This window comes from Lissotriton vulgaris, chromosome 3_2 (assembly GCF_964263255.1).
Source record: "Lissotriton vulgaris chromosome 3_2, aLisVul1.2, whole genome shotgun sequence".
Taxonomy (NCBI): Eukaryota; Metazoa; Chordata; class Amphibia; order Caudata; family Salamandridae; genus Lissotriton; species Lissotriton vulgaris.
Genome location: NC_141690.1, coordinates 118137958 through 118165034, shown reverse-complemented (window position 1 = coordinate 118165034; position 27077 = coordinate 118137958).

Genomic DNA, 27077 nt, shown 5'->3' with positions numbered 1-27077 from the left:
ATCAGGCACAGGAAAATCTGTGTATTTCGCAGCTCGGATGGGCGCTTCATTAGGGCGGGGTAAAGAATGGGCAACGCCTCTTTACGCTGTGTAATGTGTATGCACCTAACCAGATGCAGGACTCCTACCTCCGGACGATGTTGCCGGAGCATGTGCCGCAGGGTGACCCGTCATTGATCTTGAGGGGAGATTTTACCCTGACTTGGGATCCTAAGATAGACCACTGTGAAACCTCCTCAAACGGGACAGGGGCCATGTCCTCCACCCTCCAGAGACAAATAGCGGACCTTGATAGATTCATGGTGTCACCACTCCCCTGAGATGCAGGTTTTCTCATACTACTCGCACATCCATCGCACATTGATTATCTTTTTATTTCTCATGCCTTGATGAGGAACGTATTAGCAGCATATATGTCCGCCATATCGCTTTCCGATCATGCCCATGTTGAACTTCTCCTGCAGGACCCGGCCGCTTGCCCCACCTGTCTTGCGCGGTGGTGCCTGCCGCTGCACATCCTGCGGGACCCAGTCGACGTGGAAAGCATACGGACTGCCATTGACTCTTATTTCGTGAGTAATGATGTACACAAATCGCCTTTCTCTGTGGTGTGGGATGCTATTAAGGCTACAATCCGCGGCCACATAACATCCTTATTGATTGCGGGGGCATGAGAGTCCCGACTCTTGGGGGAGACCCTGAAGGACTGGGTTCTTTAAGACCCAGCGGTACCAGGGCACAACACCTGAAACCTTCGTGGGTAACCTGCTCCGGCGTACGAATCACAGAGACACGGGACACTTCCTTCGACGTCAAAGATTCAAGGTTTATTTGCTGCAGGGAACACAGATATCACGACAAGTACAACTCGTGCAACTTGGGGAGACTGCTTCAAATTGGTTCTGTGGATCGCTCCTTTTATACAGTTTTTACCCATAGGACAACATGGTACACAAAGGTTTACAACCCGGTTCCCACCATTATCCCCCAGAGGGGTCGCTTTAGTGACTTTGATACACATAAGGTCCGGAACATAAGTGCGGAAACATTTGGCGGTTCCTAACTGTAAAAACCCATCTTCCCAACATTAGTGCGTTCCAATCGGCAGTAAAACTGATCGAAATAGGAACAAAGACAGGTGCAGAGGAAGACGGAGACAGTGGGGAGATCGGAAAGGGTGTAAAAGGGGAGGTATCGAGAAACACGAGATACAGGCATCAAAGGGACGTGCCTAATGAGATGCACGACTGAGACAATAAACCGGCACGGCGAGATGAGCCTCGAGCGGGGCCATCTGCCTTACAGCATCATCCCCCTCGTCATAAAGACACTTACAAAGGACATGTGTCTTCCGCAAATATCTTGGGAGTCCCAGGGTCGCGAAGCGGACAGCGTCCGTTCGCTGGCTACTTGAGGGCAAGAGACAAAATGGATGCCGTATCTAAGATGGAACCCGTGGGTACAGATGAAAAACCCACATAACAAACAAACGGTTTAAGTTAGCACAGCGAAACTGCGCACACTTACTAAACTCGTCATTTGCGGTTCATAGATACCAGACTCGACCATATTCGTGCGAGTCGAAAACACCACTTACAATTGTCACGGAACCTCAGACGCTCCTTTTGCCCTCATGTAGGCAAGCACTAGTCGGAATCATATTCGATATTCATCAGACCATCGAGATGTTGCTGTAGCATAGCTCTGTCCAACCGAGTCCCCTTGGTAACAGGTGGCTGTCTCATACACGTTGTAGCACAGAGGCCACATAAGGCAGGACCGCACTGTACACAAAGGCAACACGTGAACAGGAACACCACAACGACTCCGATGATCATCAGAATCTTCCAACCCCAAGTCGACATCAGGCCCCAAAACCATCCAAGTAGCGTCCAATCCCCTACATCCACGTGTATGGATTCGGAGATCTTATGCAACCTCGAGATGGCTTGATAGACAGTTGGAGCGTTATCAGGAATAAAAATGCAGCAGCTCGAATGGATCACCTTACATACCCCACCTCGATCTGCTAAGATGACATCTAAAACCATACGGTTTTGTAACGTCATAAGTCTATCCGCCTGAAGTTCAGTGGTGATATTACCAAGGGCACTGGCAGTAATATTAGCTGTCGATTCTACCACTCGAGTCAACTGTCTCAGGTTCCTACTATTAACCATAGGTCCCCAAAACGGGAGGAAACCCTTGAAAAAGTCTCCTGCCTCTTGACCGGCAGTATCCTCTTCGCTAATTACGCCTCGCACAACTCTAGTCTTATGATAATCGGCATCTACAGTGAACGTCGGAGGCAACAGATTTGCAATGAAACATGAGCCCATGAAGTCAGCGGGCAACCATGCATATGCACGATCATGACAGATAAAGTATGTACCCTTGGCAGCCAGAAACACAGGGGACGAGAACATCGGCAGAATGTAATTTTCAGTGCAAGCACTCGCTCCAAGTCGGGCTTGCGATCTTCGGCCACGACCCATGAGACAAAAATTACCAATGTGGGGTACGACCCATATCGGAGGCGAGCTTTTAAGCTGCTTTTCACTGGTGAACACACTATATTCGCCTCTACTTAGGACCCTATAGGCTTGTACCTCTTCTTCGGGAATAAGCGAGGGATCATAGATATCGCTATCTAAATCCTCTATTGCTATCGACAAAGGTTTTTGATACGAGGTAGGACCAGAGTAGGGAGAACGTGGTTCTCGAATGGGGTGGAAACCCAGTGCGCTTCGAAACATTGTCTGAAATGCTCGAGCAGACCCTTGGGAACTATACGGTAACACCAGATATGGAATTCCCTTATCCGTAGTATGTGGCATCAACCCACACACCCAACAATTAGTAGTGTTAACCACTAACTGATGCTGATGAAGGAGCTGAATAAAGGAATTGTTGCGGAATTCTACACGTCTAGCCTGTTCGTGTTCGGGTAAGATATGAAAAGAATGAGGAGAAACAGTGGAGGTAAGTTTAGGGTCAGGAGTAGGAGTAGGTGTAGCAGAAGGTAAGAAGTAAGACATCGTGTAATACACCCCACCCGCCAATAATGCAGAAGCAGTCAAAAACAATACGAATAGTTGGAATATAAAACATTTGGTACGACTGAGTTGCTGCAGCTTGAATCTATGAGCCTGAGCTCCTTCCAAATCCTTCAACTTCGAGAATGCCATTCCCTACGACCGTCCGCAACGTTTCTTGACGCACTTCGTTCTGTGTAGCAATAGTCAATCCCCAGGAGTTCCCAGGAACCGACGGCCTTTAACCTAGCGTCAAGACCTACTATCCAGAAGGAAGTACGCGCACGGCCCTACGGCCTTTAATGCACAATATATATGTAAAACAATGTCTCTCAGCTGTGGAAGCAAAAAGTATAAGGAATAAAGCTCAATGTATATATACAAAATAATCACAATGGTACGAATGTTCAAAACTGATCACGGAAAACGGGATAATGCAGTTGTCAATACAGCAAAGCAGGATCTTTTATTAGTCTTTAGTGCTAGATCGCAAAAAGTATCGAGTTTTCCCAGGACGTGTCTGTTCGTCAAACAAAGGATCCGTTGGAGGGACAGCGTCCTGTTGATCAGCTGAATGTTTTGGTCTTGAGTCTTTTGCTGACAATTGTTCAACAGTGTCTCTCTGCTGCACTGAGGATTCTCCGACAGGTTGTGCGTCGCTAAAAGGTACAAACGCCGGCAATCCTTCGGTTTCAGTTGATGCAATGCCTTTCCTCACCCACGAGTCTGCTGGCAACGGGATGGGGACTTTCTTTGTGTGGGTGGCGTGCACCCAATTCTTCCGCCCCTCAAGACGAACTGCAGTTCTCGTGGCAAGGAGGACCTGATAGGGTCCGGTAAACCTCGGGTCCAAGTTGTTCTTGCGTGAAAAGTTCCGCGTCACCACCCAATCTCCGGGCTGGAGCTGGTGGCCTGGACCCTCCGTCTGCGTCGGCAATGTTTCGTGAACCTGTTGGTGAATTAACCTCAGTTTAGCAGTCAAGTCATGAAGATAATCGATCAACATTGGGTACTCAAGATCACAGAAAATACCTGGCCTAGGAACCCCCCACACATTCGCAGGACGACCAAACACTATTTCGTAGGGACTAAGCCCTACTCGGGAGTGTACAGTCGCCCTAGTTGACAGTAATGCTAAAGGTAAAGCGTCAGGCCACGAAAGACCAGTCGTAGCCTGAATCTTCGCTAGCTTTAGCTTAAGGGTGCCGTTATACCCTTCAACCAAACCAGCTGACTGGGGATGATTGGCGCTGTGGAATTTCTGATTAATTCCAAGGCCCTTACACACACTCTTCATCACACTACCCACAAACTCACTTCCGTTATCTGACCACATGACTCTAGGCATTCCATACCGAGGAAAATATTCCTTGAGCAGGATTTTCGCAGTAGACAAAGCAGTATTGTCTTTGAGAGGATAAGCCTCGATCCATCGGGAGAATGCGCAAACCACAACTAAAACGTATTTCAGGTTATTGCATCGCTCCATATGGATGAAGTCCAATTGAATCACCTCAAAGGGACATGAAGGGGGAGCAAAACTGCCAGGAGGAGTTGGGGTTCCTTTGCCAGGATTGTACATCATGCACACCATACAGTTCTTCACCAGACGTTCAGCACATTTCGTGATACCATCATTCTTCCACACAGGGGACAGCAATTTGCAAATACCTTTCGCGCTAATATGTGCTAACCCATGCGCCATTGTCACAACGGCCAGCACATACGCATCCGGTAACATCCATCTTTTCTGATCAGACAAATCAATCCAACAACCATTCGCATCCAACTTTTCCGTACTTCCTTTCCACTTCGTCTTTTCAGTGTCGGTGGCCTCATTCTGAATTGCTTTCACACTCTCGATAGTGTCCTCACACATACTCGATTCTATAGGCCACCTAACCGAACTCGTCACATACATTCGAGTGCTAAGGTTCCGGGCAGTCTCCTTAGCAATCTCGTCCGCAAACGCATTACCACGACCAACATCATCCGTTACCTTACGATGCGCACTACATTTAACAATCGCAACTTGCTTAGGCAACGTCAGTGCATCCAAGAGATCATTCACAAGCTGTCCATGCTGAATCTTCGTACCATGCGACGTCAAGAAACCTCTCTCTCTCCACAATCGTCCAAAACTATGTGCGACGCCAAATGCATATTGGCTGTCGGTAAACACATTCACACGTTTCCCTTTCGCTAACACACACGCTCTAGTAAGAGCAATCAGCTCTGCAGCTTGGGCAGAATTCTGATTTAATCTTGCAGTCTCAACAACAGTATTCAACGTTACAACAGCATAAGCAGTAGTCACATCGCCATTCGGCAACTTAAAGCATGACCCATCCACATACAGCGTACCATCCGGATCTTCCAATGGGGTGTTTTTAAGGTCCACTCGACCTTTTGTTTCTTCTTCAGTCCTCAAGTAACAAACATGTTCTGCTACTTCATCTGACTCTGTGCTAATTGGTAACAGAGTTGCCGGATTCAGGACATTACAACGTTTTATTTGAATGTGGCTTGCCAACAGCGTCAACTCGTACCCAGACAACCTTGCACTAGTCAAGTGCTGAGTTTTCGTCCGATTCAAAAGAGTATCGACTGCATGCGGAACCATCACCGTAAGCATATTATCCATGACCAATCCTGCTGATTGTCGGATGGAGACCGCAGCTGCCGCTGTTGCTCGTAAACAACTCGGCAATGCTCTAGCTACCGGGTCCAAGGTCGAGGAAAAATATGCACATGGACGTTGTTTACCACCAAAAGGTTGCGTTAAGACACTCAAAGCACAACCTTCTCTCTCGTGAACATATAATGTAAACGGCTTGCTATAGTCAGGAGTACCTAACACAGGAGCCGAACATAATGAGTCACGCAGTTCAGAAAAACTGCTCTGACATTCTTCCGTCCATGGTAAAGGAGTCGAAACATCCTTGCACGTAAGAGCCACTAATGGTTTCGCTAGCAATGAAAAATTAGGAATCCATTGCCTGCAGTACGACGTAATACCTAAAAAGGCACGCACATCTCTTTGGGTTGTTGGCACAGCCATTCGCGCAATTGCTGCAATTCTCTCTGGGGTCAACCTCCTTCCCTCCTTTGACAATAAGTGACCTAGATAGGTTACTTCTTGACAACAATATTGGAGTTTAAAAGGGGACACCTTATGATTTAACTCACAGAGATGTTGCAGCAACGATACCGTAGCAATTTTGCAAATGTCCTGAGTATCAGCAGCCACCAATAGGTCATCGACATATTGGATCAAAGCCGCACCAGCCGGCAACCTAAACGCATCCAGTTGACCCTTCAAGGCTTGACTGTAAATCGATGGACTTTCCCAGTAGCCCTGAGGAGCGCGTTTGAACCGGAAGCTGCGTCCACCAAGAGAGAAACCGAACAGGTCTCTGCTCTCCTCGGCAATCGGGATGCTGAAGAACGCATTCTTCAAGTCAATCACCGAAAACCACGATGCAGAAGCTAGAATCAGAGTCAGTAGCGCCGTGATGTCAGGCACAACAGGAAATTGAGGAACCACAATTTTATTCACCTCCCGTAAATCGATAACAAAACGATAAACAGGCGGTTTTGAAGGATCAGTACGTTTAAGAATAGGCAGTACAGGACTGTTGCACACGTTTCCCCGAGTCTCTTCAATAACATCTTTCTCGATCAGATCATAGATGATCGCTAACAGTGCTCGTTCACCATCAAGGGAGATACGATATTGGGGAATACGTGGCAATCGTATATTAGATTTCAACTGAACAACATATGGGGAGATGTCAAGTAGGCCCACATCGTTGGGACCCGTCGCCCACAAAGACGCAGGAAGAGAACTCAATTCCAGTGGAAGCTTATCGAGAGACAAGTACATGGGAGAGACAACCCTCTCTCCTAACGTAAGCTTTACACCCGCAGGAGAACAATACAAAGTCGCATACAAACGTTTGAGCAAATCCAGGCCCAAAAGATTTTCACCACAACCTGTGGTTAGAATCAACGGAGCTTCTAGCTCACGTGGCCCAATTTTAAGGGGCAAAGGGCACGAAACTGGATTGCTAACGGGGGCGCCAGAGAATCCAACGGAAACATTTGTTAAGCCAGACAAAGGTGCGCCAGGGAGTTTCGAATGCTTAATGGAACTTTTCGCTGCACCAGTGTCCAACAGAAAAGGCTCAACGACGCCCGATGTAGCAACTGCGACGTAAGGCCCTCTCTGATCAACCGGAACTGATACCACTCCCTCTCCTTGTCTTTGGCTGTCCTAGTAATTACTGTCGTCAGTTCCCTGATCGACGTAATAATCGTCTACATTGTACTGCGCAGATCGTCCTTGCGACGATCCACGTTGATCAAAACAATTATCGGAATTCGATGAGTTATCTGAGCGATCGTTCTGAGCACCATGACCTCTACCACGTGGTGCCTGCTGTGAACCACCACAACCTCCTCTAGACGAGTTACCACTATTACGTTCATTTAGAACAGGACAATTGAATTTAATGTGACCCTCTTGTCTACAATAAGCACATTGATTGTACCCTAACGATGATCTTTGGGAGGAGGAGTCATTACGAGTTTGGGATCGGTTCGATTGCGGCTGCGATCTATTTTGTTGCGAATTATTCTGATTCGAACGTGGAGGATACGCTTGCTGAAGCAGCACTTTAGTTTTTAGCTCTTTCGTCTTTTTATCAGCACGGTCATTCTCTTCTTTCTCTCTGTTCTCATAATATTGTGCCGTAGCCAATATCTGAGCTGAAGTAGAAACGGCCCATGCACTTTCCGAATTCTTTAATTTATTGCTCAAATCGGGCAATAAGTTCGAAACAAATTTATCCACGAACAATCTCTGACCACCCTCAGTGCTCATATCCTGACCACTATGGTCGATGAATGCCTCCTCGAACCTCGTAAAGAAGTCGGAAACACTCTCGTCCTTCTTTTGCTTACAAGCTGACAATTTGTCCCAATTTACCCTCATAGCTGGCATAAGAGTTTTCATTAATGTTATAATTCTTTGAGGAAGGTCAGCAATCAGCTGCTCGGGTTTAGCACCACCAACTTGTCGAGCATCCGCCGCTACAATGGCAGCCCAAGCACCACCTAATTCATTCGGATGGTTTTCATGGCGAATCTTAGCCCATACCGGTTGCGGTACGACATTGCCGAACAACATATCGATATCGGCAAGATTCATTACCGTAGCATCTACGAGCTGCGATAATTCTTTATAATACCCTGCAGGATTCTTGCGAGGGTCAGGCAAAGATTGCTTCACCTGTAACACTTCTGATCTTTTCCATGGGAGATGTATCCATACTCTCTGGAAAAACGGCGGGATCGGAGGGTTAGCTGCAGGATTACCTGGCATCCAAACTGGCGGAACTTCTCGCATAGGAAACTGACCAGACTCATCTGTCTGTCTTTCGACATCCTCGACAAACAAGGCTTGAGGTATAGGAGTGGGACAAAAAGATAGCAACCGTTCAACGGCACGTCGAACATTGGTATCCGCTATCAGTCCAGTCGAGAACTGAAGCTGTAGATCAGACAAAGCGGTCAGCACCTCGTCAGGTGCGTCGGCCGATATCTGATCGCGAAGGACCTTACACATTTCCTCGAACACAAATCTCTGGGTTGGTATATTGAACTGACAAAACGTGTCGAGTACAATACGGGGTGGATTTCTAAGGGGGTGCGTCATCCAACCCATCGCCATATTATATAGCGAAGCACGTTCCCTATTACCTGGAAGCTGACTACGTCTCTGAGGACCATCTGAACCAGCGGACCCAAGAACAGGTCCGAGCGAATGAAAGAAGCTAGCCGCAAGAGGAGAATTACGACTACGAGTAGAGGGAGAAGTATAAGACACAGGACTAACAAGTGAAGGAGTAGAAACAGAAACAACAGCAGGGGTTAACAAAGCAGGAGAAGTAGCGTGAGCAGGAGTATGTGGAAGCGGAGGAGCAGTAGGAATAGCAACAGACGAAGGAGCAGGAACAGTCGGAAGAACGGGTGCAGGTTGAGGAACAGGCAAAGGAAGAATAGGTGCAGGAACTGGTACAGGGGGAATCACAGGGGCTGTGGTACCCTGTACGTACGGAGGTGGCGATTTCATAAGATAGGACATTAAAGGATCCTCAACTGACTCATCCTTCTTTTCCGGCTCCGTAGGCAAAGTAGGATAGCATTTATCTATAGTCATACGCTGTAATCTATCAAACACTTCCTTCTCCCTAACCTCCTTATCATGCTGGAACTGCTCTGCTTTCTTTACAATGGTACCAGCACTATCTCTCTGATTTCGCTTAGTCTGTCTGATTTCTTTCTGTCGGGCTTCTTTACGCCACAACCGAAAGGCATCAAACATGGCCGGCCTTGACTTCTTCGCGAACAATTTAACCTCTAGATTATCTAAGATCGGGGCCTCGAAGCTACCATGTGGTGGCCAGCGAAGGTCACCATCTTTCTTCGTGTATTTGATCCAGTATTCATTAAAAGTAATCGGGCCTAGCCCATGTTTGCTGTACAGTTCATAAGTGGGAGTTCCAACCGGAGGTATCGAACACGAGTCCTCCAGTCGGGAATCCGTACCACAAGGTCTGAAACAACTAAACAAAGTACTGCGACCAGGCATCTTGCACACTAGCCGAGTTTCACAAACTTCAAGGGTTACGGGATTTACCAAGTCCCAGCAAAGAACAAAACCCTCGGTTTTTGGCGGCTGCAGTCGTCAAATAACACAACAAAGTACGCTAGCAAAGTGTCACCGACAAAAACACTCACACAGCGTCAACAACAAAAACACTCGCTAAAGTGTCAACAACCAAGAACTCTGGGAGCGACCCACAAATACTTAACTCAAAGATCGATGGCGTCTCCAGGAAGGCCCGTCAGTCGTCTCGCTATACCAAGGTCTACGCCAGGCGCCAAAACAGGTCTACAGTCAGGGCAGCAGTCCGTCGCAGCCGTCAGGAGGCGGGAATCTTCGCGGGAAAAGTCTTCGGGCCACTTATTTCGACAACAGGATCGATGAAGCGGAGTGCACCTTCCCTCGGAGATTTCACACGAAGTTCCTCACGATCGTCGGGCTTGGACCGGTACCACTGATGCAGCCCCACGTTGTGCGCCAACTGAAGGACTGGGTTCTTTAAGACCCAGCGGTGCCAGGGCACAACACCTGAAACCTTCGTGGGTAACCTGCTCCGGCGTACGAATCACAGAGACATGGGACACTTCCTTCGACGTCAAAGATTCAAGGTTTATTTGCTGCAGGGAACACAGATATCACAACAAGTACAACTCGTGCAACTTGGGGAGACTGCTTCAAATTGGTTCTGTGGATCGCTCCTTTTATACAGTTTTTACCCATAGGACAACATGGTACACAAAGGTTTACAACCCGGTTCCCACCATTATCCCCCAGAGGGGTCGCTTTAGTCACTTTGATACACATAAGGTCCAGAACATAAGTGCGGAAACATTTGGCGGTTCCCAACTGTAAAAACCCATCTTCCCAACATTAGTGCATTCCAATCGGCAGTAAAACAGATCGAAATAGGAACAAAGACAGGTTCAGAGGAAGACGGAGACAGTGGGGAGATCGGAAAGGGTGTAAAAGGGGAGGTATCGAGAAACACGAGATACAGGCATCAAAGGGACGTGCCTAATGAGATGCACGACTGAGACAATAAACCGGCACGGCGAGATGAGCCTCGAGCGGGGCCATCTGCCTTACAGCATCATCCCCCTCGTCATAAAGACATTTACAAAGGACATGTGTCTTCCGCAAATATCTTGGGAGTCCCAGGGTCGCGAAGCGGACAGTGTCCGTTCGCTGGCTACTTGAGGGCAAGAGACAAAATGGATGCCGTATCTAAGATGGAACCCGTGGGTACAGATGAAAAACCCACATAACAAACAAACGGTTTAAGTTAGCACAGCGAAACTGCGCACACTTACTAAACTCGTCATTTGCGGTTCATAGATACCAGACTCGACCATATTCGTGCGAGTCGAAAACACCACTTACAATTGTCACGGAACCTCAACCCTCTCCAAGGATGTTAAAAAGTTAGAGAGACAAGACCAGGAACATCCCTCGCTCGCATGTAGCCGACGTCTTTCAAACCTTCGGGGACAACTCCGCTCCCTACGTACCAATAAGGCTGAGGGATCCCTGCTAGCGTTAAAACAACAATACTTTGAATGGGGGACAAAGTGGGCAGATTGCTGGCGAAACCCCTGTGAGCGCGTGCTGGGAAGGTCCATATAGTTAACATCCAGCTGCCTGACGGGGAGAGGGTCACCATGGAACAGGCCAAACGCGAGGCCTTTCGGGCCTATTATGCTGCCCTCTACACGGCGGAAGCGCAGTCCGAAGACCACATTAACGAAGTTCTGCAAGCAATGCCCTTGGACCTCAATACACCTCCACCACGCCAAACAACTGGAGGATCCTCTCACTGCGGAGGAGTTGATGGCAGCATTAAAAGCCCGCCCTCTTGGGAATTCACCGGGGCAAGACGGCCTGCCGCTGACATTTTACTGCATGTTTCTGGTGCAACTCCAGCCCTTTCTCCTGCGGCTGTATAATTCTTTTTCTGACACGGAAGGGCCGACCCCCTCCATGGGTGTGGGTATGGCAGAAATAGCCCTTATCCCCAAGGCGGAGAAAGACCCCACGTTGTGTGCATCCTATCGCCCCATAGCTCTGTTGAACACATACCTTAAAGTATACACTACAATACTTGCTAAACGCCTAGACCCCCACATGCCAGGCCTTGTGGAGCTGGACTAGGTTGGCTTCATCCGAAACCGACAAGGGGTGAAAAATGTGTGTAGAATTGCTCACCTGGTGGGGAAAGCGCAACACTGGAACATACCAGCATGCTTTCCATCACTCGATGCGGAGAAGGCGTTTGATCGGGTGGACTGGACTTTCCTTCTAGGCAGTGATGAAGAAAATCGGACTGGGCCGGAATATGATCTTTATGGTCATGGCCCCTTACCTCTCTCCACAAGCTAGAGTACGGGTCAATGGACAGCTCACTGACCCTTTTTCCATTCACAGGGGTACACGGCAGGGCTGCCCTCTGTCCCCTCTGCTGTTTGCCCTCGCGGTAGAGCCTTTAGCGGAGATGATCAGACAGGCTGCGGACATACATGGTCTTTCTCTCTGGGTCGGCAGAAAAAGGTGGTGCTTTCTGCGGATGACCTCATCCTCACATTGTCACGTCCACATATATCTCTTCCGGTGCTCCACTTCCTACTAAAGTCTTTAGAGCAGGCCTAAGGTCTTAAAATTAATCATGGAAAATCCTGGGCTCTGAACCTTACAATTCCTGAGGAGGAGATACCAGTCTTGAAAACGCTCGCCCCTTATCAATGGGCAACTGACCACATTCGATATCCAGTGCTACAAATGACCCCCTCCCTTGACACGTGGACCCAAGTAAACTGGCAGGAGTGCAGGAGAACTCTATTGGAGGATTTGAGAGGATGGAAATCTCTAAACTGTCCTGGCTGGGCCGTCTTAACGCTGTAAAAATGCTGATACTTCCCAAACTCCTGTATTTATTTCAATGCCTCCCCACCCCTATCCAGCAGGACCAGATTCAGGGCCTTCAGCGAGACCTTACCAGCTTCATATGGGAGGGCGTAGACCACAATTTTCCCACAAGGTCCTCATGCTCCCACGAGACAAAGGATGACTAGCATGCCCCAACCTCCTGGAATATTATTGGGCCGCCCATCTTTGCGATGTTTCAGAATGGACAACCCCTGAAAGTGAAAAGATCTGGTTACATATGGACATGGTAACTGGGTGTACCATCTGGGATCTTACTTGGCTCCACCGTACTGCACATTCTCGTAGCGCCTATATTGCAGTGCTCACAAAGACAGTACTGGATATATGGGACAAAGTGGCCATACGTAAGGGACTCATGACCTTTCCCTCCCCCACACCTCCATTGCAGGCAACCCGCTATTTCCTCCAGCCCTTAACCCACAGGAAATCGCTAAATGGCTACAAGGGGGATGCAGAGTGATCAGTGATCTGTACGAAGGGGGAACGCTCAAGACATTTGCTCAATGCAGAGAGGAATTCCACCTTCCAGTGGGAGCAGGAATCCAGTACGTACAGCTGCGACATTGGGTGTCCTTGTCGAAGATGCAACAGGCAGCCACTCATCCATTCACTCCCTCTGAGCGATTGGTTCTTTCCTTTGACGAAGCCAAGGGCCTTATCTCTCGGACGTACCAGATCCTGCAACATCCCCCGTTAATAACCACACATCCATATCAACACAAATGGCAACTGACGTCCCCCACTGAAATCATGCCCGCACAGTGGAGCCGCCTATGGCGCGACATTCCAAAGGTCAATCGCAGTATTTTGCAGCGAGAAACTGCGTACAAAATCATGACGCAATGGTATTACACGCCTACTCGGCTGCACAAAATGATCCCTGCCACCCCCACATTGTGCTTGAGGTGTTACAATGCATCTGGAGACTTCATTCATCTTTGGTGGGCTTGTGCACTCCTGACCCTGCTCTGGAAGGACGTTCTCAGTCACATTAAGGAGGTATTAGGCTTCCCTCTGCCTGAGTCCACAGACACGGTCCTTTTAGGCATCAAGCCTGACACCTTAAAAGCACTTACTCGCAATGATTGGATGACAGCCCTATACATGCTTGGATCTACTAAACAACTTATAGCGTTATATTGGAAGAAAGCTGAGACCCCTCCAATCGCTGCTTGGTTTGTGCACTCATGGCATGTAGTAACTAGGAACTCTTTACAGCACGACTGCAATCATGTGACACCCGCTTCACCGCCATCTGGCAACCCTTAGTTAAATATCCTTTGAAAATAGAACATGCATGCTACCTTCCTTCAAAACACAGTGCCTTACGACTCTTTGAGGACGCTATACTCCCGACTGACCCCAACAGATTACTCATGCATCCAAACCAATCCTGTGCGTAGTCTCACCTGACAAGTATTCAGACTCTTTGTCTAAGTAACATGTAACAATGGTCCCACTGAACCCTTCCCCCCGTCCGACGGCCCTTTTCACTGCTGTCTCTCTTATTTCTACTGTTTCTTCTCTTCTTTGATACTTCTCTGTCTGCTCACCACTACTCATTTTCTGTGGGCCTCTTGCCCACGTTCTCAGTTAGGCTCTCTGCCACTGCACTATTTTGTTTATACGGGGTCTTTAGAATTCCCACAATAGTAAAATACTGTTATGCATAATACATCACACGGCTGACCCAACAAGGGTTGTAGGCGACATGCTGTGTTTAAAATGCTCAACTAATGCCTCTCTGAACATCTTGGAGACCCTTTCAAACCACGCGGCCGGCGCTGTATAGGGTTGTGGGCATGACGCTGTGTACACCTGGACCCTCCTTTTGTTCTTTCTATAGAAAATAAAACCAGATTTGAACAAAAATAAATCTGGACTGAAAAGTAAACTATGTTTGGTTATCACCTGGTTCACCGCAGGCCCATCTGACATATGGATAAAATGTGCTACATTTTCTTCTTGCCAAACTGCAACCCCACAGACACACAGTCACCTTTGAAAGGGCCACCATCCAGAGATTGGCCCAGCTGTCTGGGAGTCTTTTGCAAAAATTAGTTAAAAATTAGTCCAGTTAACTTATCAGAACAACAGGATGATTCGCAAAAATATTACAATATAAGTTAATTATTAAAACATACAAGAACCCAGTAAATACCATGCATAAAACTTGTCAACAGGGGGTACACAGCACCTTTTCAACTTTGAAATTGCTTATTCTAATAGAAATGAGTACCCCTCAATCACTCTTTGGCCTGCCTGAAGTGGATGGTGTGGTAGCTACGCAGAAGGGTCGAAACCCATTAAAGTGAAAATCCTCAAGGTCTCGGTTCTCCTGGCCGCATACAATATCATGCTTCTTAATGAGTTCCAACCAGTACTCATTATCCACTTTCTTTCTGGCTAAGTCCCAAGTTCCGCTATGTCCCAAGACAGCAAACGAAGACTATCTGGCCTGGCAGTGTCAAGTATGATAGTTGGGTTGGTCGAAGTCTTTCCCCTGCAAACATTGAGGTCAGCATCCGAAGAAGGGGAAAAAGAAGAGTTAATTGCAGATGCAACTAGTCATTCCACATCCGACATGTATGAAATGGTAGCAAAAACGGTAGACAGTCAAAATATCGAGTTGTAAATATCGACTTACCATAATATCGAGTCTGTAATATCGAAGGAGCATAATATCGAAGGCAAGAATATCGTAGGACAGAATATCGACCCAAGGTAAGTAATATCGAAATACTTAATATCGATGTAAGTAATATCGAAGTTAGTAATATCGATAGCATATATATCGATGTTAATAATTTCGATGACACTAATATCGATATTTGTATTATTTTATAGTTTTTTATTATGTATGTGTTATATGTTTAATTTAAGTATTTAAAATAATTACTATTATATGTGTATACATTTTCTATAATAATATAGAAATTTATAAGTAAATTTGATATTTTAGTACCGGAGCGGGTTGTGGGTTTATAGGGGAATAGGGTGGGAAGTAATTTAATTATGGTAAGTTGATTAATAATTAGTAGGATTAATTAATTAATTATAATTATTTGCTAATTAATATTGATTAATTGGGAAATAATTAATTGATTAATTGATATATATTTTCTGTAGCGGGATGTGGGTTTATAGGGGAATAGGGTGGGGAGTAATTTAATAATAATTAATTAATTAATATATGTTTTTAAATATTTATAAGTAATTAATTGGCAAATAATTAATATTAATTAGTTAATTAATTAATATAATTTGGTACATATTTTAAATTAGTAATTAATTGGTAATTAAATAATATTAGTTAGTTAATTACATTATTAGAGTAATTTATTTATATATAATTTTTAGTTACTGTTAATTAATTAATTGGGGGAAAATGATAATAATTATTAAATTATATTAATTACAGCTTATGTGCTAATATATTTACTTTATTGTTATTGTTAATTAATTATTAATTGCTAATTAAATAATATTATTTAACTTTGGGTTAAGGAGTATTTTTAGGGTTCAGGGTCATTTTTGGGTTTTTGGGTAAAGGGGTATTTTGAGTGTTTAGGGGCAGTTTTCAGTTTTTGGGTAAAGGGGTGTTTTTAGGGTTCAGGGTCAGTTTTCAGTTTTTGGGTAAAGGGGTATTTTTAGGGTTCAGGGTCAGTTTTCAGTTCATGGGTAAAGGGGTATTTTTAGTGTTCAGGGTCAGTTTTCAGTTCATGGGTAAAGGGGTATTTTTAGGGTTCAGGGTCAGTTTTCAGTTTTTGGGTAAAGGGGTATTTTTAGGGTTCAGGGTCAGTTTTCAGTTCATGGGTAAAGGGGTATTTTTAGGGTTCAGGGTCAGTTTTCAGTTTTTGGGTAAAGGGGTATTTTTAGGGTTCAGGGTCAGTTTTCAGTTCATGGGTAAAGGGGTATTTTTAGGGTTCAGGGTCAGTTTTCAGTTCATGGGTAAAGGGGTATTTTTAGGGTTCAGGGTCAGTTTTCAGTTCATGGGTAAAGGGGTATTTTTAGGGTTCAGGGTCAGTTTTCAGTTCTTGGGTAAAGGGGTATTTTTAGGGTTCAGGGTGAGTTTTCAGTTCTTGGGTAAAGGGGTATTTTTAGGGTTCAGGGTCAGTTTTCAGTTTTTGGGTAAAGGGGTATTTTTAGTAAATTAATTATTAATACTTATTGTTTAGTACATATATATTATATCTTTACTGTATATATTTTTATTTATTAATTTTAAACATTATTAGATACTTTTAAATATGTTTATTTTATTTATTAGTGTTATATACTTACTTTTACATTTATATATATTAAAAAAAAAATCGATATTTTTAACATCGATATTTTTTACAACGATATTATTTTTTCGATATTTTTGTACTTACCATGTTGTAGATAGGATGTCGATATTTTTGCCCTCGATATTGTTGACTCGATATTCTTGTAGGTCGATATTTTTGTAGGCGATATTCTGTCATAGATCCAGCAAAAACTTGTTCATGAACAAAGGGATTGATGAGCTGAACAACTACGTTGAGGCCTGGCCCCAGCATATTGTAAGACCTCGGTAGCACGGTCAAGGGCCGATAAAAGAAGCCCAATGGAAGTGCACAAATCTTACACATCCTGCTCACACGATGATCCAACCTACAAGGGTGGAATGCCTGAGATTTTCCACCACACATTTGCCCCTTGAAGATTTAGGAGAATAGCCCAGCCAGTCAACCCTCATAACCGTAAGGATTTCATCCACCAGGTCAAACAGCCAGCCTGAGATTGATTTACACCAATAGGCGACTTTATTCTTTAAGCCGTGCCAGTCTTCATACACACCAGAATTCAAAGGAGGGAGGCCTTAGAGTATGATACATATGGTATGAACTCGGGCGGAAGTTGCAGGTGGTCCTCACACTCCTGGACCCCATCTGTGTTGCTCTTTAAACCATCGTGCTCATGAGAGCGAATGTTATTAACCTTTGGGAGAGGATCCGGGCTGTGGATGAGTTACCAGGTAGGGGATGGTTTGGTCATTGAGGGTGGGAGGGAATTGATGGGTTTAAAGAATACTGGATATTTCCAGGCATGACTGATACAGCCTCAGGATGAAAATTAGTTGCACGAGTGTGACCAGTGGTGTGACAGAAATCCGTAAGTGCTTACACTCTGTCTTCCAGGGACTTAGTCTGCATCGAAATGTCAGAAGTCCTTCAGAAGAGATGCCAAGTTATCAGACAGGTTTGCACACGTCTTGTAATACTGCCCCAGTGTCTGCCGTAGTTAAGGTAGCTTGGTTAGCAGAGCAGAGGCTTCAGGTTTTGTACACAACTTTTTCATGCCTGTAGCGACCTTTTGGCCATGGTCATCGCATCTTTTCCGCTTAGCCGGTGAGGGTTTTTGCACTGCTGAAGGATGGATGCTTAACTTAACAACAGAGGACTTTAGCAGCAATTCATGAATGATGCATGGATTTGGTATGAGGGCAGGCCCTGTGAGTCTTGCTGATCCAGAGTTAGAGGAAAGTTTAAGATTTGACTGTCTTAATCAGGTTGTCTGCCTGTGGACAGTTAGCAATCCCAGGAGAATCAATGGTCTGAACTAACGTTTGGACAGCGTCAATATGGCTCTCAACTATCTCTATCCACAGAGAATGCTCCTATAGCTGATGACAGGAAGGGGGTCACTGGTGGGCGGATGAGATTCCCCTTGTCCCCGATTTCTTTTGAGTGCTCAGATTATTTTCCCCCATTGTTCTATTTGACAGGTAGCCAACAAGAGAGTAATAGGGAGAAAGGATCTTTCTTAAATCAATTCAGACCTTAGGGGCTGTGACGAGTGTCCAAGTGCCCGAGCTAAGAGAGTGGGCTCAACCCAGTCTCCTTCAGCCACGGATGGGCGCAGACAGGCCCGCCCTTGGCCTGAGCTTTGCCTGGGCATGGTCCAGACGCACCCTCCCGCGTCCCACTCTGCGGGAGAGTCTCTGCCCTAAAGAGGGCTAAGGTAGCCAAGAAGCACTGTCAAGGCTGCCTCCTTGCAGGTGTAGTGTCCTAGTGCTTCCTGGGGGATGGAGTCCCATTGAAGTGTTGTAATGATGCACTGACAAACCCCCATGCTGGTGGAGACTCTCTCCCTTTAAGAAGTCTCAGGTAGCCAACATACACTGTCGATGCCGGCTCCTGGTGAGTAAAGTGCTGTAGTGCCTCCTGGGGGGTGGAATCTCCTTGCGATGGTGCAAAGGTGCACTGAAGCGCCCATGCTGTGGGAGAGTCTCTGCCTGCCTGTGCTTTACTTGGGCATGGTCCGGATGCACCCTTGCGCATCCCATGCTGCAGGAGAGTCTCTACCCTTAAGAGGGCTCATGTAGCCAATTGGCACTGTCGAGGCCATCTCCCAGTGGGTACGGCACTGTGGTGCCTTCTTTGGGGATGGAGTCCCCTAGCGGTAATGCAAAGATGCGTTGAACCGTCCAACACAGCAAGAGGGTTTATGTAGCCTAATGGCACTGTCGAGGTCATTTTCTAGTGGTTAGGGTGCGGTGGTGGCTCCTGGGAGATGGAGTCCCCTCTAAGTGGTGAAAAAATGCATTGAAGTGTCCCTTCGGCAGCCATGAGGGAAGCATGGGGGTTGAAAGTGAAGGTGGGTCATAGCAGATAATTGTGGTACCAGGATTTTGAGTATCTTTAATTGACAGTTGGCAGGAATCTCTTGGGATTATTTTTTTAATAGTTTCCCGCATAGTGGGCACTTGAGCCCTTGTTGCAGTTGGCCCGTTAAACACCTGTTTGTGCAGGGATCGCAAGTGGTGCAATGTTTATTGCACCCAGTAATTACCAGGTACAATGAAGTTTACATATTGGTCTGACCATACAGAAGGTGAAAGTGAGAATACAGGAACATCTTAGCACCCTGAAAGCTGGGAAACTGTCAACCAAGCTTGTGCAACATTTCCAGGAACAGAAACATCATTATAAAAACATAAAATGGGTGGTACTGGAAAAAAGTAGTGGGAGACAGACACAATATGAAATTACGATAGGCAATAAAAGAGGCACGCTGGATCTATCAAGAGGGAGCAGATCGATGGGGACTGAACAATGTAATTGAGTGGATAGGATTGGCACATGCAGGGGCGCACATACAGATTATCTGTGCTCCCCATATCACCAGCAGGGCAATTCATTAACCAGCATGAGATGCATGCAATTGCTCGCTGGTATTAACTTCTACAAACTGTAGCTGGAATTTAGTGAACCAGTATGAGACATTATAACACACTATTAGATCTCATTATAGAAGTACAGGGGGTGACAGTATGATCTACACTTCTTGGGGTGCACATTTGTTTAATTTCACTACATGAGGACAGTACATCTAACAACCTTTTTCTCTTGTCACTGATGGTATGTCATTTCCACACACCATTCCATTACTAGATATAACCTGCAAGTTTTAGAACTAAATACAGATATATTAGAGACAATCTGTATAAAAAAAAAATAGAACCAACATGGAATACATTACAATTGTAAAACAACCATTTTAATATTACTTCGGTGTTAAATTATCATTTAAAGTCCTCATTACACAGCTGGTTATTTACTCTGGTGTAATGTGGGAAAAATCTCTCTAAAGTCTCTTAATCCATTGGTTACTATAATGCATTTGCCAACAAAGTAAAATAGGAATTCACTGAGCGCGTAGGGGGTGTTAAGACGGTGCTCACGATAGACTTCAATCCAAGGGCCGGCACTAGGCCGAGATCGCTGGAGGAGTTACCACAAGAGCCGACACCCGGGAGAGAGACGAGTCCCTCTAAAATTGGAGGAGACTCGCCGTGCAGACAATTTCAAGTGAGACGCGCTCATAGATCCGGTAAGGAGCGGGGGTGGGGGCCGCTGACACACTTCCTGCATTTGTCACATGGACCTGGGCCTCCACGCCATTCTTTTCCTAACACACCAGAACAAGCAGAATGCCCAGGGGCGAGCACTTTTTCCTAGGGCGGTGCAATGTACCACACAGATTCGAGCACCATTGGAATACGAATTTTTAATTGGTACAGCGCAAAAACTTAGCGCAAGTTAGACAATCTCTAATGCAAGTTAGACAATCTCTAATGCAAAACACAGTAGAAGGTATTTTAAAACAAGATATTTCCCCTCCGAGTAACGTGTATTAAGACCACTGCGTTATTCACTTTAGAACAAAGGGAGAATATATCACGGGTGAAATGCGGCAGCAAGGCATAATATCTGATCACAAAGTTAACTTGTGTACATTTTTTTGGCAGGCTGACAGGAAGCAGCATGGGGATCTTTACCGTATGAGTGACAAAGAAGGGGGTCACCGGTATGCCACAGTTGGGCATCAAACTGTAAACTAATGTTCAGGACTATACCAGTGTTGAAAGACTAATGACCATGGACTGGTCATTTTTTAAAGGTTGTACTCATATGTGTTGTCTGTTTTAATTCTGTTCCCCAGGTTCAATGGATATGAAATACGAGCAGTGTGGTGAATGTTCACCCTCGCCCTGACGAAATTGCCAAAATCTTATAGGCAATGAAACAGGTTGGCCCTCTAAGGAGTTAGAAGGCAACACAGTGCCTTTTAAAGTGAGCAACACCACTGCAAGGAATAAAAAGGTAAAGCTAGTGGTGGTTTAGTTCGTTTTTAATTTCAAATAAAGTGGTCCTAAGTTATCGGTCCACCTTATTTTGGGTCATTACAGAGTTGTACTAGGGAGACACCTCTCTGTAGCACCAGTACATTTATTAGAGGTGCACATTTTTCTTTCACTATCACTACATTTTATTTTCTTTGTTCTTTTTGATGTGGTAGTGCTGATGATGAGAACCAGAGTCCACTGGTGAGAACCAACCAGTGGATTCCCATGGTGTTACTTCCATGAGCCACTCCACATCTTTTCCTCACATTTGTTCTCACATCTGTGGTGATTTCTTCTTTTTATTCATACACTACACTACACCACACAATAGGATGTATGTTAAGGGAACAGAATATTAAAATTGAACAGGGATTTATGACGAGGGACAGAGTAAATATACTAACTGCCCAAGTAGCACGCCAAAGAGCGGGTGCTATAACAGACATTGAAATCCACACAGAACTGTTAAAAAAACTGCGTCAGATAATACAGTTGTGTTGAATTAGTGAGTGGGGGCTTGACCTGACTGCTATCAAACTCCTGTAGCTCCTTGTTGAAGATAGGGACAATGAAGTTTGCACCCTTCATTACATTTCAGCGAGTCATCCCTGCCAGAATTTTAGAAAGGGAAAATCGCCCGGTATGATCCAAAATCCACAATTAATTTCCAAAACCTCTGAATATGCAATATTTTTTGCATACAATAAACTCCCAACATATATATTGGTGTTGGATTTTTTTATTGTATGTAATAATAATACACCCCGATGGGGCCAACTCGTATTAGGCCCTAAATTTATAAATAATTTGTTATTTTACTAACATTTCTTTATAGTGATATTTGTCACAAATTGTTATTTGAGGGATGACTACTAACTTTCTGGGATGATTTGCTGAAATTAAATCAAGGGTGCAAACGTAATCGCCCCTGGTAATTACTGGGTGCAATAAGCAACACAGAATGTACATGATGCCTTTGAAGTGCACTAATCTAACATATTCCTGTATATCTTTGCAAGCTCTTTTGTCCATTTTCTGAATCTTTCTTACCTCTGCCAGTTGCAATCCAGTTACAATTGAAGATATCATGGGGCAAGAGTAATTCTCCTTGTGTTTTCTCAATTCATGCAGCATGCACATTTTGATATAAATATCTGGCCCACCAGAGCAGAGCTTGCCATTGAACAGTACATGTAACATGCTGGATTATGATTAGGGAACCTCACATGTAGTAAACTACATTATCAAATGAGTATAAATTATTCAAAATGATTAGATCAGTGTGCCATCACTATTAAAATTGCTAAAATTCATCGAATACATGGCTCATTATATCCGGTCAGGTGCGGCTCCGCTAAGGCGGAGGAGCGTCATCCCACTTCTCTCAGAGCAGTAAGAAATACAAATAAAATGATCATACCCTTGTTATTATCATTTTATTTTTCTTTGCTATGGGGTGGAGTTAGGGCGAGCAGGCGGGTCCGGTGGCACCGGGGGAGGAGTGGTGTGCCCACACTAAGTGCGCATGACAGTGTGGTCGGCCATCTTGGGCAATACACAGCCTGGTGAGGAGATGCCCAGGCTCTCATTCCCTGTCTGAGTGCCAAATCACAGCACTCAGTCCAATCACAACGCTGCATTGCAGAGTTCCGATTGGCTTAGGAGAGCCTGGGTGTTTCCTGGTTCCGGGACTGCCAGGAATAGAAGCAACAACGATGAAAAGGCAGTGGGGAAAGGTGTTTTTTTTTTCTTTTTTGTTCAAACCCCACCCCGTCGCCCCGACACCCCAATCCCCTCCAGCCACTACTGGGTATAGACTTTATAACTAGGCTAAAATATCATGGCCATCACTGTTTTGAACCTTACCAAAGTTTAACTTGGCACACAATGTGCTTCCTGTCTTCATGTAATTATGTCATAGAGAATTGTTGGGATTCTTTCTGTGTCTTCCTCTATTTGTGCTGTAGAGTGTTTGTGGAGTACCCTTTAATTAATAAAGGGAACTTCATGGGTGCCGTTTTTTAGGTCTGGGTTACAGATGACTATATTTGTTCTCATACTGATTGGAAATATCATATAACTAATTACAAATAATGTTTCCCCTCTGTGCTACTTTAAATAAAATAGAACATAAATAATACAAAATAGCAAAAAACTAATAAAGCATGAGGGGCCTTCGGATCAACATCCTTCATTCATTGCTTGCTTGAAGTGTCATTCACATTCTAAAATAGCCCATGAGTAAAGAAGAGTGGGGAAACGGGCCTTCTACAGTCGGCCATTACCTGTCTTTGCCGTAGTCCACTTTTGATTAGCCCACAGAGCAGTCATCCAGTGTCTGGGGTTAGAGGGTGTTCGACTGGTGAACCTGAAGAGCTACTGTACCTATGTCTAAAAAGAAGGCAGCTCATATCTAGTATTAATTAATGGGCATAAGTCCAAGCTATGACCCTACCTCACTACAACGGAGCACCGCAGCACTACTGGATCTCTGCAGTACTGCACAGGACTCACACCTCTTTTGCCCTTGTTACAGGTGGCTCAGATATATGAGCCGCAGGCTTCTCAGGCTATGACATTGGCTGTTGTAAAAACGTTCTACCCTTAGTATTTCGCCTCCATGTTAGCCCTAGCAGTCTATAAATTTTCTCTCTGCAGGCCCATGCTTACCTCGATGAACTAATACGTATGAGTGCTTGATCATAGTGAAATAGCGTGAAAGTGAGTGTTTGTTGAATGAATGTTTGTGGAAGAGTGTGGGACATGAACTTTGCTTTGCTTTCTGTGGAGACCAACTTTGACCTGTTTTATATCTAATGTTTTATTTATCTCTTCACATTTGCCCTGAATTTTGCACATGGACTCATGTCTGAGCCACTGACTTATTAATAAATAAATTCTATTTTCATAACAAAGATGTACTGAATTTATGTGATGTACCATTGTCTCTGATATGTAGTTTGTTTGTCACCACCCCCATTATTTTTAGGATCCCCCCAAGGGACCTAGCTATCTATTTTGGCAGGGTTTTTCTGTTCTATTCAGCTATGACATTGGCTCATATCTGGCTGAGCCCTTACCTGTGTGTAGTATGGGTAGTCTGTCCCAGAGAAGTGAGGAGTCTCAATTGCAGACCCTCATATTATTTTCATTTTTTACCAAATACCGGCATGCAGCGCTTATGGTGTCAAACAGTCTGCACTGTGGTCAGCAGGCACTTCCCTTCCACATCTCAGCATGCACATCATTAGCTTGTTGGTGAATGAACCCTGCGTTTTCAGCTTGTGGTTTGTCTGGGGTGCTGTCTGGTACAAAGAAGTCCAGTGGCCTCTAAACTTCCCCCTTTAAAGTCCTCATCACCAAACCCACTGAACCAATCATCAATTATAGGCGCACAAACATCTCTACACCAGCTGAGTCATGGAAGGGGGGCATACCTTTTCTCCAAGGGGTCAAATTGAGGTGCACAAAACCCGGCTAGTGGGAGAGAGCGCCCAAAGGGTAATAGGACATTATCATCGTATCAGTTCCATAACCATTAAACCACTGGAGACCATAGGCCCATTAAACAGACAGACTTTACATGTGCCAACCAATCCTCTAGCTCAGAGGTATCAGGGTCAATCCATTTTTAACAGATTACATGCCTCTCAATCGCTATCAAGTAAAAATTTACATTTCTTCTTTTCCAGTTAATGGGTTTTTTCTCTTTGATTATCCCAAACAAAACCAACGATATGCTTACCTTGATTTCTTTGTTAATATTTTCTGACATAGCTGAACATACTTTCTCCCAGAATGTTTTCAATCCAGGGCAATCCGTGATCATGTGAATATCATCTCACCTTGCCAGGTTACACTTCTTGCAGCACCTTACAGATATACCATGAATTTTCAAGAGTTTATATGTAGTCCAGGACACCACGTGTAATATAAACAAATGATTTTTTTTAAGAGCAGTTGACCTGACCACATTATATGGGGTGCAAAAGGATACTTGCCATAATGTTTCCAACTGATCGATCGACAAGCATCTGTCCCAGATCTTGTTGCATGTAAACAGCTCCAGATCTTCTGCTTGACACATCAGTTCATACCACTTTGTTACTTCTTTCTTGCTTATGGGAAATTGTAGGGCAGTTTCAATATCTCCTGGGGATTGCAGTTTGTCTTTATATACCACTTTCCAAAAGGTTAAGTGTAAATATTTAAATGTAGACAGATCCCCTCCACACTTGGTTTTCAGCTCTGGCCAGGATTTCAAAGTATTGTCTTCCAGCAGATCTCCACACATTTGAAGCCCTGCTGCTCATAGTGGGGCACATAGACTGTCTTGTAGGCATTCCAGGCTACTCGATGAATCCCATATCATTGCATAAGAGGAAAAATACAATATTGAACATATTTTCCGAAGCCTGATCCACAAGATTGTGGTAGATGTTAAAATCTTCAGCCTCCCTTTTTTTAATATTTGGGGTTCACAAACGTATACAGGTACCTGATTTTATCAGACCATGATCCAAACATAGTCCGAAACATCTTGTCTATATTCTCATTACCAGAGTTTGTTGATGTGTTTAAAAGAACCCTGAAAAACTTTAGCTGAAATGCCCTACAATAGAGTCGGATTTCTGGAAGCTGCAGGCCACCCTTCTGGAGCTTTTGTCTAAACTTCTTCCATGATATCCTAGTTCCTGTTTATCCCCAAAATAAAACTATTGATGCCCATCTGAATCTGTTATATTATTGTCTTTGGAAATGTTAATGGGATGCAATTAAACAAAAACATTTGCTTTGGAAGGATACTCTTTTTCTTTTTAATCAGATTGACCCTGCTGTATATTGAAAGGGAAAGGTTCTGCTATCTTTTGAGGGCTTTACTAATCTCTACCAAGGCTTTACTTAGGGAAATCTCTGCAATAGCATCCAATCTAAGGTTAACCAGGAAACCTAGAAAGCGCATTTCCTCTTTAACTCAGATATTCTGTATATCAGTGTTCCACACCATTATCTCGGCTTTATCCTGATTAATAAGACAGCCTGAGATTGCCCCAAAATAATATGCCAAATTCTTAAACCTACATAGGGCGGTGCTAGCCTCAGATGTGAATAACATCAGATCATCGCATAGAGACAGATTGTCTTTGAAAGGGCAGGGAATAGTAAAGGAGTAAGATCCTGATCCTTCCTAACCTTCTGAGCTAGGGGTTCTATATAGAAATTAAACAATAAGGGTGTCAAGGGACACCCCTCCCGGGTGCCTCTAGTAACAGGAAAGCGATCTGTCAAAATATCATGAACAAGTACTCTAATCAAGGTCTGCTGGTATAGTCCCCCAAGTATGTATTTATAATTTAGGGATACCAAAACTCTCTAGATAGATCCACAAATAATTCCAATGAACTTGCTGCAAATGCCTTGGCTGCATCAAAAGCAAGTATTGCTAAGGGACCGTTGCTATTGGTGGCCAAATCAATAATGTCTATTAATAAATACAATTTGGCGTCCTTACAAGAAGCTTTTCGTCATAAATGGAGTGCACACCGCTAGCCCCTCCTCCGGATCGCCCCTCGGGACTCTGGTACTTGCAGTTCTTCAGTGGATCACCCAGGTGGGTGCAAGTCGGTACTTGTATGACTGATAAATCTGTAGACCCAATACATGTCCCGGGTTTTAGGATATCGCCCGAGACATGTCTCGGGTTTCGCGATGACTTCTCTCATCAGTAGAGAAAGATTGTTTAGGGCTGGAAGAGAAGGCCGCCACACAACAGTCA